We start from the raw sequence: 18942 nt of genomic DNA, 5'->3' as shown, positions 1-18942 counted from the left end.
ACACACACACACACACACACACAAACACACACTTGTTAATTTATTTATTTTATTATTTTTTTTTCTTGAATGTATAATCAACCTCATGCAATTCATTTAAAAGTAATGATGTTAAAATAAACGAGTAACTGCCATAAATATTAGATTTGTATATTCATAGCCTTAATGTTTAGAAAGACTTTCACTTAAATTTAGCTAGATCGAAGTAGATTGAAATGCTATGTTAATATGGCTCAACACATTTTCTCAAAAAAGAAAAAAAATGTGGTTCAACAAAAGTGTAGCAACAATAAATGCTATACTTAAGATTTTAGATATTACAAGTTTGAGATAAATATATATATAAAATAAATTTGGATTTAGAATAGGTACTTTTCTCCTGTATGCAAGTGTACAAAAATGGACTGAAGTGGACCAAAATGAATCAAAGCGGTCTAAATGGACTGAAGTGAACAAAAATGGACTGAATGGAACAAAGTGGACCAAATGGACAAAATATGATTGAATGGGAACAAGGAGGATTGAATAGGACCAAAGTAAACTGAATGGGACAGAGTGGACCAATGTGGTTCGAGTAGGAACAAATAGGACCGAATAGGGCCATAGTGGATTGAATAGGACCAATGTCGACTAAATAGGACCAAGTGGACAAATTGGACCAAATAGGACCAATGTGGACCGAGAAGCAAAGTGGGTAGAATGGACCAATGTGGACCGAATAGAACCGATGTGGGTTGAATAATACTTTTGAATATTTATCATTTTTATTGCATTTTTAGGGCTCATATTTCTAATCTCTAAATTTTATTTTGTTTGTATTTTTTAATTCAAAACTAAAGAGTTTAGCCTAGATATAATAAAATCTCATATTTTTCAACCTATAAATTAAGAAAAAAAAAGAATTTTTGAGCTAAACTTAAAAAGGCAACCTACAAAAGAATCAATTTAAGTCCCAATGTGTCCAAAATGACCTGAAAGGGACCGAAATTGATAGAGTGGACCAAATTGAACCGAATGGGACCAAAGTGGACTGAAGTAGACCTAATTGGACCGAATAGCAATTGTTTAATTTTGAAGGAGAACAAATTATACATTATATTACAATTACAATTATAAAATAATTACTTATTCTCACGCATCGCGTGTGTCTGCGACTAGTATAACTTGAAAGCAAATCACAAGAAAAAGTTGACTACTTTGACAAACCAATTTTTAAACTATCACTGCTTACTCCAAACACCAGATGGTACTGAGCGACTTGGAGGGTCTGGGATATCCACCGTCCCCTCTAGCATTAGTACAACCTTCTTCATTGAAGGACGAAGTGATGGTTCATCTAGAATGCACCACAATGTCACTTTAGTTGTTCTCTCCAGTTATTTCTTGTCAACCTCTTCTTCTTTTACTAGCTTACCTAGCTCACCACACTCAAAGAAGTGGTACACCCATTCTTCAACAATAGCTTCTTTTTCAGGAAGATTATAGTCAACACTCTTTTGATGACATATAACCTCCAACAACACTGTTAGGATTTAAGTTTGTAGTGTTGGAAAACCATGACAAAAATTAAGTCTCACTGAGCTAGAATGGTGTGCTTTCAAGTCCAAGACAAAAAACTCAATTTTAGGATGAAAAAATGAGATACAATTTGGTTCCCTTGATTGCTATTCGATCAATTGAAAATCGCATATCAGCAAAAATTAGCAAACGTAAAAACCCCATAACTTGTCCGTTTGAAGCCCAAATCGCGATCCATTTTTTCCCGTATTTAAAGGACATTATAAGCTAATCCTAGGGGTGTTTTTTAGAGAGAGAAAAGAGTGAATCTTGTGCCTCTAATTGTAGATCTAGGGTTTTTGTACCTAAAGCTCTCTCAAGTCTTTTATCAGCAATATTCTTTGAAGAAACTAAAGATCTGGTGTTGTAGAAGTTGTTGCTACAAGATCAACTATTGATGGTGATCTGAAGCCTTTGAGTGGGTTCTCAATGTTATAAGCGTGGGAGCTTGTGTTCAGCAAAGCCAACATAGAAGAGTCCGTGGAGTCGGAGTTATGTGATTGTGTTAGTAAGTTCTACAAGAGGTAGCTTTAGATTTAGGGTTCAAATCTATTGTAATCTTTCATTCTATCTTAGTGGATTTGTTCACCTTGAGAATAGCTTGGTTAAATTCTCCCCAGGTTTTACCTTGAAACAATTGGTTTCATTGGTTTTCCTGGGTCATTATATTATAAGTCTTCTTTACTTTTCCACACCAAGTAATATGTTTGCATGTGTTTAACCTAAATTTGAATAATTAATCCAAGTATCTACTTGGAAAATTGATTAGGTTAAACTAATTTGTTTTTAAGGGGTCTAAACAAATAAACGAGTGGTATCAGAGCGGGTTCACTTGATTAGATTAACATCCTAAGTGAGATCCTTGATCCTCGTTGTCATAGACAATTTTAAGTGTCTTACTACTTTTAGCTGTGATGTTTTGAATAAAAAGGACACTATTATTTCTGTTAATCTTATTGATGCCTGTGAAACTCTACATAAGGAATTATTTAAATCTATGAAAATTGCTAAGAAATTCAAAGAAGAGTTAAAATTGCCTAATCTTGAAAAAGAGGAATTGATTGTAAGATTAGATGAATCTAATAAAAAGAATGAATTTTTGAGAAATCAATTTTCCTTTCGAGATGAAAAGATGAAAACGTTTGGAACAAAAGTTAGCTGAGTTTGAAACTAAACTTGAAAATTTTTCTAATACCAAACTTGCTATTGATAATAGATCTGTTTATGTTTCTATTTCTACTAAGCCTAAAGAAAAGATTTATATTCCTCCTTTCAAGTGGAATCATAAAGAAAAGGCTTAAGTTGCTAGGTTAGACAAAGGTAAAAGTTTTGATGTAGACACTGAAATTTCTAAACCTAAGTCTAAACCTACTGCTAAATTGCAGAAGAAATATGTTTTTGTGCCTACTTGTCACCTTTGTGGTGTTGTTGGTTACATTAGACCAAATTGTTCTTTGTTGAGGCAAAAACCAAATCTGAGACTAGATCTGTTGTTAGGAATACTGATGTTCCTAAATTTGTTTTTGTTGTCACTTTAATGGTGTTTCCGGTCACATTCGTCCTAATTTTCATAAATTGAAATTTAAGCATTTTGTGTTTCAGTCTAGGATATGTGATGATATTTCTCCTGCCATAAGTCATGATAAATTGTTTCATATGCTTTTGAAAAATTAAAGCTTGTTGGCTTGTGAAAGGAAATTGTAGGATTTTTGTCTCTCTCAGATTAAGTCTATAATCCCTCAACCACACTATGCTCCTCATGGTTTTTCACCTACAAAGCCAAAGATGCGTGCTATATGGGTGAGAAAAGACTTGCTAAGGTGAGTGTTGTTTACTTGTCCTTGATATAATTCTTTCAATTATTAGTGGACATGTTTACTTTCTGTTTTTGGCTGTCTTGTTTTTTGTTTGTTTTGATTATTTTAAAAAAATAAAAATCCAAAAACATTGAAAATTTTCAAAAAGACAAAAATATTTTATTTTGGGTCTTAGTTTATTTTTCTTGAGGATTACACGAATTATAATATCTCTCTCTTGATTTAGAACATGCTTGATATTGTTGAGAAACTTGAAAAGTATGAGTTGCATAACTGAGTGCATAAGCTATTCCTGTTTTTGTGTGAGTATATACTAGATAGTACATGTACTCATGAATTAATTAAGAAATTGATATTTCTTGTTTGTGTATCCTCTATAGCTTAGTTAAGCACTGTCATGCATTGTTTTCATTTAGCATAATGTGTTTTTTTTTTTTTTTTGGTCATAAAAATTTTGAAAAACACAATTTTTTTTTTTTTTTTGGGTATTACACACCACCAAACGTGTAATTGGGGTTAGCCTATGAAATTTGCATTTCATGATTGTGTACCTTGTTTAGCATTGATAAACTATTTTTTGCACATTGCTAGTTTGTGCTATGTAGTGCTTAATTGTGTGAGTTGTTATAGTATTTAAACAAACAATCTTGATTTTAATGTCACATGTTTTGATTGTAAGTACTAAAAAATCCTAGGAGAAAGGTATAAATAACCATCTCACCATTGTTACTTGCCAATCATGAACACCTGTGTGCAAATTATAAAAGCTGTGCTCGGTAAGGTGTAGCACTTGTACAACAAGATTAAACGAGGTGTTATTTTCAAAAGAAACAAAAAATTGAAAGAAATAAAAAATGCATAAAAAAAACATATACATGATTACAAGAGTGTTTCCTAGGATCTCTGTGAGAGTTATATGATGTAACTCCTTAGATGATAATCGCTTTCAAACCAATGTGATTGATGATGTAGAAAATTTATTTGATTACTGTTTACATATCACCTTTTTTGTACTTTGTACACTTATTAGTTGCAAACACTACACGCAAATCTATACTAAACTCTGTACATATGATTGTGTGTTGACTAATCTGTCCATCTTTAATTGCATATAAATTGATGTGTACATGCAAATTTTTGTTTTGGTTGGGAGATTTAAAAAAAATGTGTAAGAAGTTTTAATTATGCGTTTTTAACTTCTTGATTGGTTTTGATATTTTCATTTAAGAGGCATAATGTTTTTAAAACTTTTCTAGATCATGTGTATTTGCATTGAGTCTTAAAATTGCTTTTTATGTTGTTTTTCTGCATAGAATTTTCAGATTTTTAAAGTTTTAAAATTTACATTGTTCAACTAAATAAGATCTCCCTTAACTGATCGAAATTGTGAGTTTGTGTGTTCAAGACTCTTTGCTTGACTCGATTGATGTTTAATTGATCGAAAAATTGTTAGATTTGTTTTCGATTCCTACTCGATCGATCGAAATTTTTCTGGTTCATATAACCATGAACAATTTTTTGTTTTTTTTTTTCATGCATCATTTGTGATAGGATTCACATGCATTGCATTGTTTTCTTTACCCTTCTTACATTTTTGCAATCATATCTCTCATTATTTTCACATACAACACGCATAGACTTTGCTAAATTGGGTACTTAACTTGATTTAAAAATTGATTGATTAATTTTTGAGTTTTGTACATTTTAGTATATGCTATTTTTCTTGATGTGTGCTAAAAATTGGGAATATTTTTTTGGAGATATGATGGATAATAAATGTTTAAGTATTTTCTCTACTCTTAAGGTTGTTTTAATTTCAAAATACCTTAACACATGAAAACACTTTGCATGCTAAATTTTTATATCATTAAGATCTATTTTGTATAGTCTTAACTGATTGTGCCTGGAGTGTTTGCATGCATTTGTTTATGAGTCACATAGTGTTAAGTTTGTATATATTGAAAGAGAGAATATTTGTATTCATGTGAATCCTCAATTTTTTTTTAAAGTTTTGTTTGTGTGTTTTTGGTTTTTTTCCACCTCCTAAATTTTTCCTAAAATTGTTTTTTAAAATATGTGCTATTCACAGGGGGAGTTACCTCTATTTTCTATAGAGATGGATTCTTTTGTATTTTCTTGATTCTCTATTTTCTCTTGTCTTTTGTTGTGTATTTTTATTGTCTACTTTCTGTTTGGGTTGTCTTTGTCTATACGTGACAAAAAGGGGGATAAATAGATGAAATTTGAAAAGGTTTTTTAACTGTTTTTATTTTGGGGGAGATGAATTTTTTTGGAAAGGGGGAGAAAATAAAAGATTTTGATGTATCTAACTTAGGGGGAGAGTTAGTTTGCTTATGAATTCATATTTGTTATTATTGTGTTTCATATTTTTTTATCTGTCTTTATTTCCACACGTGTTGATGTGCTCTTGTAAGTGTTTTAGGAAAGACATGTATATTCTGATTAAGATCTTCAGCCTCTTCTTGCAACTATTGGGTTAGGAGTCTTAGATTGGGATTTGTAATGTATTTGAGCATTTAATTGTACATGGGTACTATGTTGTATGAAAGCTTTTTCATGGATTGCCAAAGAGGGAGATTGTTAGGATTTGAGTTTGTAGTGTTGGCAAACCATGACATAAATTAAGTCTCATTGAGTTAGAATGGTGTACTTTCAAGTCCAAGACAAAAAACTCAATTTCAGGATGAAAAAGTGAGATGCAATCTGGTTCTCTCGATTGTTGTTTGATCAGTCAAAAGTTGCATATCAGCAAACATAAAAACCCCATAACTTATCCGTTTGAAGCCCAAATCGCGATCCGTTTTTTCCAGTATTTAAAGGACATTATAAGCTAACTTAGGGGTAGTTTTTAGAGAGAGAGAGAGAGAGAGAGAGAGAGAGAGAGAGAGAGAGAGAGAAGAGTGCATCTTGTGCCTCTGATTGTAGATCTAGGGTTTTTGTACCAAAAGCTCTCTTAAGTCTTCTATCTGCAATATTCTTTGAAGAGACTCAAGATCCAGTGTTGTAAAAGTTGCTGCTACAAGATCAACTACTGATGGTGCTCTGAAACCCTTGAGTGGGATCTCAAAGTCATAAGTGTGGGAGCTTATGTTTAGCAAATCTAAGATAGAAGAGTCCATTGAGTCGGAGCTGCATGTGGTCGTGTTAGTAAGTTCTACAAGAGATAGCTTTAGATTTAGGGTTTAAATCTATTGTAAAGTTTCATTCTATCATAGTAGATTTGTTTACCTTATGGATAGCTAGGTTAAATCCTCCCCAAGTTTTTAACTTGAAACGGTTATTTTCATTAGTTTTCTTAGGTCATCATATTGTCTTCTTTAATTTTCCGCACCAAGTAATATGTTTGCATGTGTTTAACCGAGATCTAAATAATTAATCTAAGTATCTACTTGGCAAATTGATTAGGTTAAACTAATTTGTTTTTAAGGGGTCTAAACAAACAAACAAACCCGATTCCAAAGCTATAGACATCTACATTCATTGTCACGGGCATTCTGTGATGCCATTCTGGTGCTGCATATCCCTTTGTGCCTCTAATGTCAGTAAATGTTTTGGTTTGGTTTGGCTTCAATAATTTTGACAATCCATATTCAGAGATTTTTGCACACAGGCTTTCATCCGTATGTTATGAGGCTTTATGTCACAATGAATTATTTGTGGCATACACTATTCATGGAGATAAAGAATTCCTCTTGCTATGTTTCGAGGGATTTCCATTCTTTCATCCCAAAATGGTTGTTTTTCTGGTGTGAAGAGTATATCTGCAAGTGACCCATTGCTCATGTACTTGTATACCAACAACCTATTCGGTCCATCATGGCAATACCCAAGTAGATGGACTAGATTTTTGTGATGTGTTCTCTTAATCACTTTCATCTTAGTTTGAAACTCTCTTTCCCATTCGGCTAACACATTCTCCAGTATTTTCATAGCTACAAGCTTCTTGTCATTCTCAATTGCCCCTTTATAAACTATTCCAAATGTTCCTCTACCAAGCTCTTCCTTGAAATTATCAATTACTTTCTCAAGTTCTTGATAAGTAAATGATCATAGAGAACATCCTCACTCAAGACAATATTTCCATGATTAGATTCCTTTTTACATGCCTAGACACGATATCCATACCTTACAATTCCAAAAATCACCAACACAATGAATGCTAAAGCAACTAATGAAACACTAATAATTAGGACCTCTTTTTTGCTTTTTTTGACACATTTCTAGCTGTAGTATGCTTACCTTGATGAGGGCTACATTTGGGTCACTTTCAAGTAATCTCCAAAATCTCAAAGGAAGACTTTGCGTTTTGCACTCTCCTTGTTTGAATTGCGCAGCATCACAGTTACAATCCTACAAACATGCTGCTTTGCAAGCCTCTTGGGTTGATAATGAAAGAATGGAAATATTTTTGTCTTCCCATATGGTATTATTCACTGCCTCCATGGTATATGGAGGCTTGCTTTGCAACTTTCTGCAGTGAAGTTCTTTTTGTAGCCTAAACTTATTTCACTCTGGTTAATAAGTGTAAATCTAGGAAGGCAATTGCAACCAAAACTTTGATTAGTTTTGACATAATATGCATTAAGGCCACATAAACCCTTCGGGGCACACTTGTCATCTGGCCAGTCAGCCCTAGGCCTAAGCCAATTAGGCCATTGCCTGAGTCCTCATACTAGAGCAAGGCCCCAAATTTGGGAGGCAAAAATTATTTAAAAAAAAAAAAAGTTTTGGGAGATATTAAAAAAAAATTTAGTTTACATTTTTTTTTTCACTATTGAGAAGGTCTAAAGAATTAAGTGTCCGTTTGAGAGCTTATTAATGTTTTCAGCTTATTTTAGAATTTTAGCTTCTTTTGGGTACTATTTATGAGTTTTATTGCACTTTTTGATACTATTTATAGGCTCATTCGCATGTTTTGGTACTATTTATAAGTCTCATTGTACTATTCAGCTAGTTATTAACCTTTTTTTTTTTTTTTTTTTACACTTTTAGCAAAAATATTTTAGTTTTAGCAAATAAGTTGTTCCCAAACGGACCCTAAGTAATGCTAGAGATAGAGATAAGTCAAATTTAAATAAATAGGTCCTACAAATAGACGTGTTACTAATCACAAGTAATTCAAATAGGAAAATGTTAAAAATACTATAAATTTTACTACATAACTTTTATAATTTGATGTGGCAATGAATATGATAGGTGGACTTCAACAAACTATTGAATACATTTTTTAATGAATTTTTGAGATTGGAGATATATCTTTGTAGTTCTCAAGTTGTAAATTTTATAATATCTCTAGCATTTTGTAAACCTCACGTCATTGATCACATCCATTACAACATCAGTTTGTAGTAAAATTTGTTATAATTTTAGCATTTTCTCAACCAAAAAAAAAAAAAAAATCATTTTAAAAAGTAAAAAGAATAGATTTAAAAAAAATAATTATTATATAAAATGCTAGTTAAATTTTATTTAAGTGATAAAATAAAGGCCTCATTTGAAGATTTTGCCTTGGCCTCCGAAAACGTTTGGGCAGGCCCTACATTCAGCTGGGACCATGTGATTGACCAAGTACCATTCTGATCCATATTGTGTGAGTATAGCCTTAGGATTCCATCAACATCTATTCTCAAAAGGTAGAGTAAAACTTTTGTAGGATTATCTCCTAGATTTAGATCCATTATACCAGTCATGCCATTACCACTGTCTAAGTAGAGATGACCATGATCATCCAGATTTAGTCTCACATTATTAGCTTGCCCAGGTGTTTTGTAGTTCCAATAACCATAATCAATTGTGTAGGGGGTTCCAACTGGTACATCGCAAGATATCCATCTAGTTGCATTAAGAGCAAAAATTACTAATTGAATGGTTTGAGTCTGAAACACTGGAATTTAACACTTTTTCAATTGAAAGATGCTGGTTTGGCAAATGGGTATCAGTTGGGTGATCAAAACTTTGCCATATTATTGTTATTAGAATTATACAAAACAAAGTTGCTAGAATCAAGCATGGATGCTGAAGTTGCACCTCCAGGAGAGTTGGCAATGCTTGTTTGTGTGCCTTGTGCAGATTGCAGAACCAGTTGTCCATTACTTGTGAAATTTAGTATGGCCTCTTTGGGAACTGGGGGATTGTCTCTATTAGTTGTCCAAACTACTGTCTTTTGAGGAATCCCTTCAATACAAATTCCAATAGCATAGCCATTGCCTTGCTTGTAGAATCCAAAGCCATATAAACTAGAAGGTGATGGCTATGAAGAGTTGGTGGTGGTAGTGGGTGTTGCTATCAGAAAGTCAAGTCTAGCAGTGGAATAGATTGCAATGGAGCAGACTAAAGTAGTAAGAATGAAGGTGCAAGAAACAAGGGATTGGAAGAAGGACAAAATTAGGTACAATACTTTATGTGCTGTTCCTTAGATTCCCCACTTAAGCTTGAGCCATGTGGCTACATAACAAGAAAATACACTTCCATTCCATGAGGAAAAATCCACATGGTAGAATCTTAAAAGGAGAACCTAAGGAATGGCACCTAAGACTTGCCCTTGGAAGAAATAGCACTGTTCACAGCTTCTGCATAAACAACAATAGCTTAAGCAACTTGTATATTTTGAACTACTTGTAGTTTAGGAAGCTATACTTAGTTAATTATAGACATGTGTAGCTTGTGGATTGATTATTGCTTTCTAGATTCGTATAATGTGGATAGTTAGTTGGGTGGTTATTCTCTGTTTTGTATATAAACAATCATAGTGTAATTTCCTAATTCAATTAATGAAAATGCTCTTCTCTCAAATTCTTACATTGTATCAGAGCACTCTGATTCTTCTAGAAGTTTCTTTCACTTCAAGATTCTTTTCTTCTTTACTTCGAAAAGCTTCTTCTTTTGAAGCTTCTTCAATGGTTGCTAGTACTAAATCAGCTATCAATGACTCTCATCCTTTCTTTCTGCATTATGCAGAGAATCCAGGGGCAATTCTTGTTGCTCAACAACTGGTCAATGATAATTACCCTTCTTCGGCAAAGTCGATGTAGAGAGCATTAGGAGTAAAGAGTAAACTAGGTTTTATGGATGGAAGCCTAACTTTGACTCCAACAATGGCAAAAAATTCCAGTGCATGTTCAAGCTTGGACCAAGTGCAATAATATGGTTGTCTTGGATTCTGAACTGTGTTTCTCCAAAGATTCTTGCAAGTGTTTTTTACAAGAACACGGCCTTGGAAGTCTGGACTAATCTCAAGAATCATTTTTCTCAGAAGAATGGACCAAGATTCTTTCAACTTCAGAAGAAGCTTGCAATGATTTCTCAAGGAAATATCTCTGTTACAAATCATTTCACTCAATTGAATGTTCAATAGGATGAAATTGAGAATTGCAATGATTTCTCAAGGAAATCTCTCTGTTACAAATCATTTCACTCAATTGAATGTTCAATAGGATGAAATTGAGAATTACAAAGCTCTTCCCTGTTGCACTTGTGGTTCTTGTACTTGCTTGATCAATGAGAAGCTAACACAGTATCAATTGCAAGACTTAGTAATGCAATTTCTCATGGGACTTAATGAATCATATAGTCAAATCCGATGACAAATCTTGCTAATTGATCCTTTTCCTTCAATCAACATGGTTTATTCACTGCTTATTCAAGATGAAAGACAGAGATTAATTGGTCATTCCACAGGAGCATATGTTGAGTCCACTGCTTTAGCAACAAAAACCTTTGGTAGTGTTGGTAATGGTGGGAATTTTCATGGAGCAGGTTCTAGTCATATTGAAAAGGGCAACAAAAACAAAAGGAAAGAAAGGCATGTTTGTAGTCATTGTGGAATCACAGGCCATGTTGAGAAATGCTATAAACTTCATGGTTACCCTCTTGGTTATAAGGGCAAAGGAAGGAATTCAATGGCCAATCAGATTGGAGGTCTTGATATTGGTTTCATGGACTTAGGGATAGTCGCTCAACAACAATCCTTTCCTTCACAGCAAGCCTTTTCTTTTACTACTGAATAGTATCAGAAAATTTTGGCTTTGATTAGGAATTCAAGTCATGGAGAGAATATCACAGCTTAAGAGACATCTGTTGTTACATTGGCAAATAGTGTTTCTTCCATTACTCCATTTATCAGGTTCTGTTCTCAACCTAAAGCACTCTATTTTTGCTGCTAAGGTAGTAAATAGAACAGCTTATAGTTGAAATACTTAGGTCCTAGACACTGGTACCACATATCATATTATATGCTCAGTTAGCTTGCTTACCACCACAAGTAGCTTAACTCAATGTGTTGTTGAACTCCCTAATGGGGAAAATGCTCAAGTAACTCACATTGGCATAGTTAGGTTTCCACTACTCTAGTTCTTGATAATGTTCTTTGTGTACCTTCCTTTTCATTCAATCTTTTATGCATTAGCAAACTTACCCAAAAATTGCCATATTGCCTTGTATTTCTCTCTTAATTTTGTTTCATACAGGACCTTTTGTCTTGGAGGATGATTGGATTAGGTGAAGTGCACAATGGACTCTACTTGCTGCAAAGATCAGATTGCATTAGTCCCAATTCCTTGATAGATCATCTCAATAAACACAAGTCTATTAATTCCTTTTCTGTTGTCAATTCAGTCCATAATATGTCCAAAGTTTGGCATTTTAGGTTAGTTCATCCCTCAATAAATAAGATGTTATCTTTGCAAGATATACTTTCTGTTGATTTCAAGTCTTGTATTGATGTTTGTCATATCTGTCATGGCAAAATAGAAACGATTACCTCTTCCATCTAATAATAATTACTGTTCTTCTCCTTTTGATCTTGTGCATATTGATATATGGGGACCATATTCTGTTCCAACACATAAAGGTTTTAAATATTTCTTGTCCATTGTTGATGATGCTACTAGTAGCACTTGGGTTTATTTGCTAAAATCAAAATCAGATGTTAGGAATCTTATTGTTTCCTTTCATAAATGATTCAATTACAGTTTAAGACCAATATCAAGTCTATTAGATTAGATAATGGACAAGAATTTGCTATGGTTGATTTTTACAATGCTCATGGTATAATTCATCAAAATAGTTGTGTTTACACTCCCCAATAGAATTCTGTAGTGGAGAGGAAACACCAACATCTTTTGTCTATTGCTAGAGCATTGCAACTTCAATCAAATGTTCCTTTATGTTATTGGGGGGACTATGTCCTTACTGTAGCTCACATTATCAATAGGTTGCCTTCCCCAGTCTTGCACAATAAAACTCCTTTTGAGCTCCTTTTCAAGTTCAAGCCTTCCCATAATCATTTGAGGGTTTTTGGATGCTTGTGTTATGCTTCCACCATTTTTGTTCATAAGGATGAGTTTCAGCCAAGAGCTCAAGCTTGTGTGTTGTTAGGCTATCCTCCTAGAACCAAAGGGTATAAACTTCTCAATTTTAGTTCTAAGAAAGTCTTCATTTCCAGGGATGTTGTTTTCCATGAACGCATTTTCCCTTTCATTTCTCATAATCTCGGGCCTTTATCATCTCCTCCGATTGTATTTCCTCATCGTACTCCTGATCTCACTACCACACTTACTCTTCCTTGTTCTCATTCACCTGTTTATCATGATTCATTCTTCCATGATCAGCATTTTGCTCCTAACATTGATTCTGATTCTAATGATGATCTCAGTTTGTTTCATTTCGGGATGTTGCCCATATTGATCAAATTGCTCCTTCCATACATGATTTAGCTTTACCTTTCTTGCCAGTCTTGATGCATAGTCTGTTGCACCATCTGCTACGTAGCTTGATGCACTTCCTGCTGCACAGTTTGATGCACAACTTGCTGTACAGCTTGATGCACTACTTGCTGCACAGCCTGTTCAACCTATCCCACCAGTTCTTAAAGGGTCTGTTAGGGTGCCTCGCAAACCTTCCTATTTGCAATCTTATCATTGTAATCATGTCATTGGTCCATTTGCATTAGCTGATCCACTTCTTACCAAGATAGATATTGCTCATCCCATCCAGAAATTTCTTTCTTATTCTCATCTTTCTCCCACTCATAAGCATTTTTGTAGTTCCATTTCATATATTGTGGAACCTACTTCCTATGCCTAAGCTGTTTAGGACCCTAGGTGGAGAGATGCTATGATAGTGAGGTAGCTGCCTTGGAGGCCAATAATACTTGGACCTTTACCTCTTTACCTGATCACAAGAAGCCCATAGTATGCAAATGGGTTTATAAGGTCAAGCACATGGCTAATGGTTCCATTGAAAGATTTAAGGCCAGACTAGTTGCCAAGGGTTTCACCCAAAGAGAGGCTTTGGACTATACAGAGACATTTTCCCTAGTTCCCAAGATGGTTTCTATCAAAACCTTGCTTGTGGTGGCTGTTGTGAAAGGCTGGCATCTTTCTTAACTTGATGTGAATAATGCTTTCCTTCATAGAGATCTTGAGGAAGAAACATGGTTTTGCCACCTGGTTTTCATAGCAAGGGGGAGGTTGTTTGTAAGCTTAATAAGTATTTATATGGTCTAAAACAAGCTTCTCGATAGTGGTTTTCAAAGTTTTCTCAGGCCTTAATTTAGTTGGCCTAAGTCAAATTATTCACTCTTCAGAAGGAATAATTCTATAGCTTTTATTGCCTTGCTTGTGTATGTGGATGATGTGCTTATAGCTAGTGATAATGTGCAAGCTATAGCTGATCTCAAAGTTTTGTTGGACAAGCAATTCAAGCTCAAGGATCTTGGTGACTTGAAGTTTTTCTTAGGCCTAGAAGTTGCAAGGTCAAAGGAAGGGATTAATTTGTGTTAGAGAAAATATGCTTTGGAGCTTTTAGATGATGCAGGCATGTTAGGATGTAGACCAGCAAAAACTCCCATGGATTAGAATTTAAAACTAAGCAAATATGAAGGAAAAGAGCTAAGCAATCTTGGCACATATAGGAGATTAATTAGGAGGCTGCTCTATCTAACCATTATAAGGCCAGATATCACTTTTGTTGTCCATAGGTTGAGTCAATTTATGGCTAAGCCTAGATGATCACATCTTCAAGCTACCAAGAGTTTTACAGTATATCAAAGGAGCTCTTGGTCAAGGATTGATGTTTTGATTAGAGTCACATATTAAGGCCTTTGCGGATGTTGATTGGGCAACATGCCCTGATACTTAAAGATCAACCACAGGGTATTGTGTTTTTCTTGGAGAATCCTTGATTTCCTAGAAATCTAAGAAACAACAAATTGTTTTCAGATCTTTAGTAGAGTCAGAATATAGAGGAATGGCAGTAGCAGTGTGTGACATTGTTTGGATTTTGAGTTTCCTTTGGGATATACAAGTGCCTTATCCTAAATCAGCTTTGCTTTTCAGTGATAGTCAAGCAGCAATGCATATTGTTGCTAATCTTGTGTTTCACAAGAGGACTAAACACATAGAAATAGACTATCATATTGTTAGAGATAAGGTTCAAGCAAAGGTAGTGAGATTGTTGCATATTCGGACCAAAACCCAAGTTGGAGATTTATTAACAAAAGCATTGGGGTCACAACATTTCCAGTTTTTGTTAGGCAAGATGAATATGGTGAACATACATTCCCCTCTTTCTCTAAGGTCAAGTCTTGTAGTGGAATAGATCCTGTTGGTGCAAACATAATAATAATGGAAATAACACAAAGAGAAACTAAATACTAAGGTGTGGCTCTTGCTCTCTTTAAGAAGATCCAAGCCCTACCTCTCTAAAACTGAATACTGAGGCATGACACTCGCTCTCTTCAATTTGCTGGATTTTTTTGGTGTAAAAATGTTGTAACTTGTATTGGATTTGAATGAGTCTATTTTTAGGCCCAATGGGCTTCACAAAATTACTATCCAAATAATCTGATTGATTAGGTCCATTATTCTGATGTAGTGGGTGTTACAAGATTAATTCTTGGATATTAATTTGATGGGTTGAAGTTACACAATTAATGGATGAGATAAGGAGTTTTGAAGAATGAAAAGGCCCAAACGGCTGGTCCATTAAGTTGGTTAATGACTCTTCATTTTCCATAATAAAAATGGAATGCTAATTTAGGCCATTTACGTTAGAGTCCCCTTGCGCACGTATCTAGCCCAATATCTGAGTCAATTTATATTAGTCCATTAATTACCACAATTAAAAAGAATAAAATAGTCTCTCTTATTTCAATGTGAGATTAAACATTTTCACTAACTCCTCATCTTCTATATTAACTCCCACATATTTACATTTATGTTGTAATATAAATTAGTTTTTTATTATATAATATTAAAATGCTCCAACAGATTGCAGTGGAGGTGCAAGAAACAGGGGATTGGAAGAAATAACATTGTTCATAGCTTCTGCATAAACGACAGTAGCTTAAGCAACTTGTATATTCTGTACTACTTGTAGGTTAGGAAGCTATACTTAGTTAATTATAGACACGTGTAGCTTGTGGATTGGCTATTGCTTTCTAGATCCATATAATGTGGATAGTTAGTTGGGTGGGTAGTCTCTGTTTTGTGTATAAACAATCATAGTGGAATTTCCTCATTCAATTAATGAAAATACTCTCCTCTCAAATTCTTACAGTTGCCGTTATAAAAGAGCCTGGCTCAATATTGGATTGTCCTGGCCGAGCTTTGGCTGTGAAAATTGCTGAGAGAAGAAGAAAAAGGAAAATAGTTGCCATTATATATGTTTGTGTTTGGCTTGCTTGACGTAAAAAATTAACAGTGGCTCTATTCTATATTAGTGTTTTAGGAGACTTTCTTGTCTCTCGCAATCATTTTTGTTCGTTTTGGCCATTGATTAGAATTTTCTTTTTCGTGAACGAAACGTTTTCGAGGAAAAGTAACTACGCATGGACTGATGTCTCTTCCAGGAATCTGCAATCTGCGTGCAGCGTGTGTTTTGGGCATAAAAGTGTCTGCACTCGGAGAAATTATATAGTACTTATTGTGGATAAGCGACGTGTTCTATCATTCTACTAAAAATTTTTTACCTATTTAAAATTGTTGAGATAGAAATTTTTTTAAATAAAAACTGATTACTGACTCAATAATTTTAAACAGGTAAAAATTTTTTAGTGGTATAAAGGATAAATGATATAGTCTACTAGAAGGCGGTATAATTTCTCCTCCACTTGCTTGCGAATTAGTCAGTCTTCGTGATTTTACTTGGGTACCAGTACCACTCACTTTTGGTCTTCTTGACTTTACTTTGATAGTAGCAGACAAAGAAATTAAATTGGACAAAAAAAATTATAAAATTCTTACCTATTTAAAATTGGTGAGATAATTTTTTTTTAAAATTTATATCTATATATTATTAAAAGTTGAAGTGTAGCGTTTAATATTGTTGTTCTTACATTGCACCACATCAACTGCCACATCATTTTTAAAAAAATATATAATTTTTCTTACAATTTTAAAATGGGTTTTACAATTTTTTGCCCTATAAATGTTGCTCACTACTTATTTATTTTCTTCCACTATCACTTTATAATAAATCTAGCTTACTACTTATTTATTTACTTCTACTATCACCTTATAATAAATCTGTATAATTAATCCAGCCCACCTCTTATTTATTTAGTTCCACTATCAACCCTAACCCAAAGTCTTTTCAGTTCAGTTTTAGGATTTTGTGTGAGCCTTTTTAGCTTAATGGAAAAAAAAAAAAAAAAAACGTTGAAGCCTTTCAAGCTTTAGGGTTTTTTTTTTTTTTTTTTTTTTGCTATAATTATTTTTAACATTCATTTTTTTAATATTTACACTTCTTCAACCTTTCTCTCTCTCTTACCATTTCATCTCCCTATTACTTTTTCAATCTTTCTCCCTCCCTTACCTTTTCATCTCCCCACTACCCTCTACATTAATATCATTCTTCCTCTTTCCCTTCATCTTCCTTTATTTTTGTCTCTTCTTATTTATACCATCTTACTATAAATTTGTTACTATCTCTTCTATACTATGCATAGTTTTCCCTCACAAAAAAATGGTTCTCCCGCCCCCCTCTCTTTCTCTAAATTTTTTGGTGGATTTTTTTATTTTTTATTTTCCTTGCATTTCTACTTTAGGTTGATAATTTTTTATATTCTTTAAAACTCTATTTTGGGTTAATGTGATTTAGTTTTGTTTTTTAAATTGTTGTTGTTGTTTTTATTTTTATTTTTTATTCTCTTTGATTGTTAAATGTTATCCTATTGCGTTCTAAAGAATTAAATATAACATATAAAAATATAATATTATTCTATTACATAGCATGATTTGGATAATTTGGTATTTATTTTGTTACATATCATTATTTTTTATAGTGCACAATTTAGATGTTAAACTATGAGACTTTACTAATTTTTATTTATTTTCTAATTCTTTGTGGTGGACAAAGTACTCTTAATAGTTATATTAGAAAGTACTCTATAATGCCATTCATTTAAAGAAAAGAAAAGGTTAGCCAAATGAAAATAATCAGATAGGTGACAAATTTTAACTTTTGCAATTTTATTTTAATTATTAATATTTTATAACAATGCATGTATAGAAATTTAATTCTTAGATTTTGCTAATAATTTTTTATTTGATAATATGTTTTGGGTGGCTAAAATTATAATTTCTACAAAGAAAATAACCATAATAGATTATCAAAAACAAAATTTTATCCTAATATTGGTTCAATTAATCATTGTTAAGTTTTATTAATTTTTTTAGTTTACGTTTTTTTGGTGTTTTGGATTGTTCATATATTACATTTATGATTGTTCCTATAGTAAATAAAAATATAATTAAGAAATACATTACTTATTATTAGATTAGTTTAAATTGTAAATTAAAAAAAAAAAAACTATCATAAAAATAATTATCACATACAATGCTCGGATTCGCGGTTAGTAGAAATTAATTACTGACTCAATAATTTTAAACAAATAAATTTTTTTTAGTGGTATAATAGATAAATAATATAGCCCATTAGAGTAAGGTATAATTCCTCCTCCCCTTGGCTTGCGAATTAGTCAGTCTTCTTGATTTTACTTGGGTACCAGTACCACTCACTTTTGGTCTTCTTGACTTTTACTTTGGTAGTGGCAGACAAAGAAATTAAATTGGACTTTGGTGCATGTCAGAATGACCAATTCAAAAGTGTAAATTATGAGAAATTCGTCCCTGAACCTGCGTACAAGACATACTTGAGACTGACTTGTGAGCCTCCATGTTCACGAAAATTATAAGGAAACTGAGAAAATCTTGAATAGGATGTCAGGAAAATTTGAAGCCATTGCTCGCAGAATGGAATGAAGATTGGAATGAAATCATCGCTAATGATTCATGAAATAAGCCTTGTTTAAAACTTGTAATGATATTGGCAGTCATTCACAAAATGGAAAAATGGCCGGATGGACTATGGACAATACTAATTTTCCATCTTATGTGTTTAGTATGAATGATAGAAAAGTGGAAAGCTAAAACCGTCTTGTTTGTTGTACTCTAATGGATCCGATAATGAAATAGCTATTTTTTAAAAATAACCTTTCAAAAACATTGAATTGTTTGTGTTGGGTTTAGAATTGATCCCAATAAAT

General features: G+C 33.2%; 1 pseudogene; it reads right to left on the bottom strand.

Moving 5' to 3' along the window:
• Window positions 1-1220: 1220 nt before the first annotated feature.
• On the bottom strand, window positions 1221-10638 carry LOC112034519 (G-type lectin S-receptor-like serine/threonine-protein kinase LECRK4; annotated as a pseudogene).
• Between the last annotated feature and the right edge of the window lie 8304 nt (window positions 10639-18942).

The sequence above is a fragment of the Quercus suber genome, unplaced genomic scaffold, assembly GCF_002906115.3.
Source record: "Quercus suber isolate HL8 unplaced genomic scaffold, Cork oak 2.0 scaffold_177, whole genome shotgun sequence".
Taxonomy (NCBI): domain Eukaryota; kingdom Viridiplantae; phylum Streptophyta; class Magnoliopsida; order Fagales; family Fagaceae; genus Quercus; species Quercus suber.
This window is presented reverse-complemented; position numbering and strand designations above follow the sequence as displayed.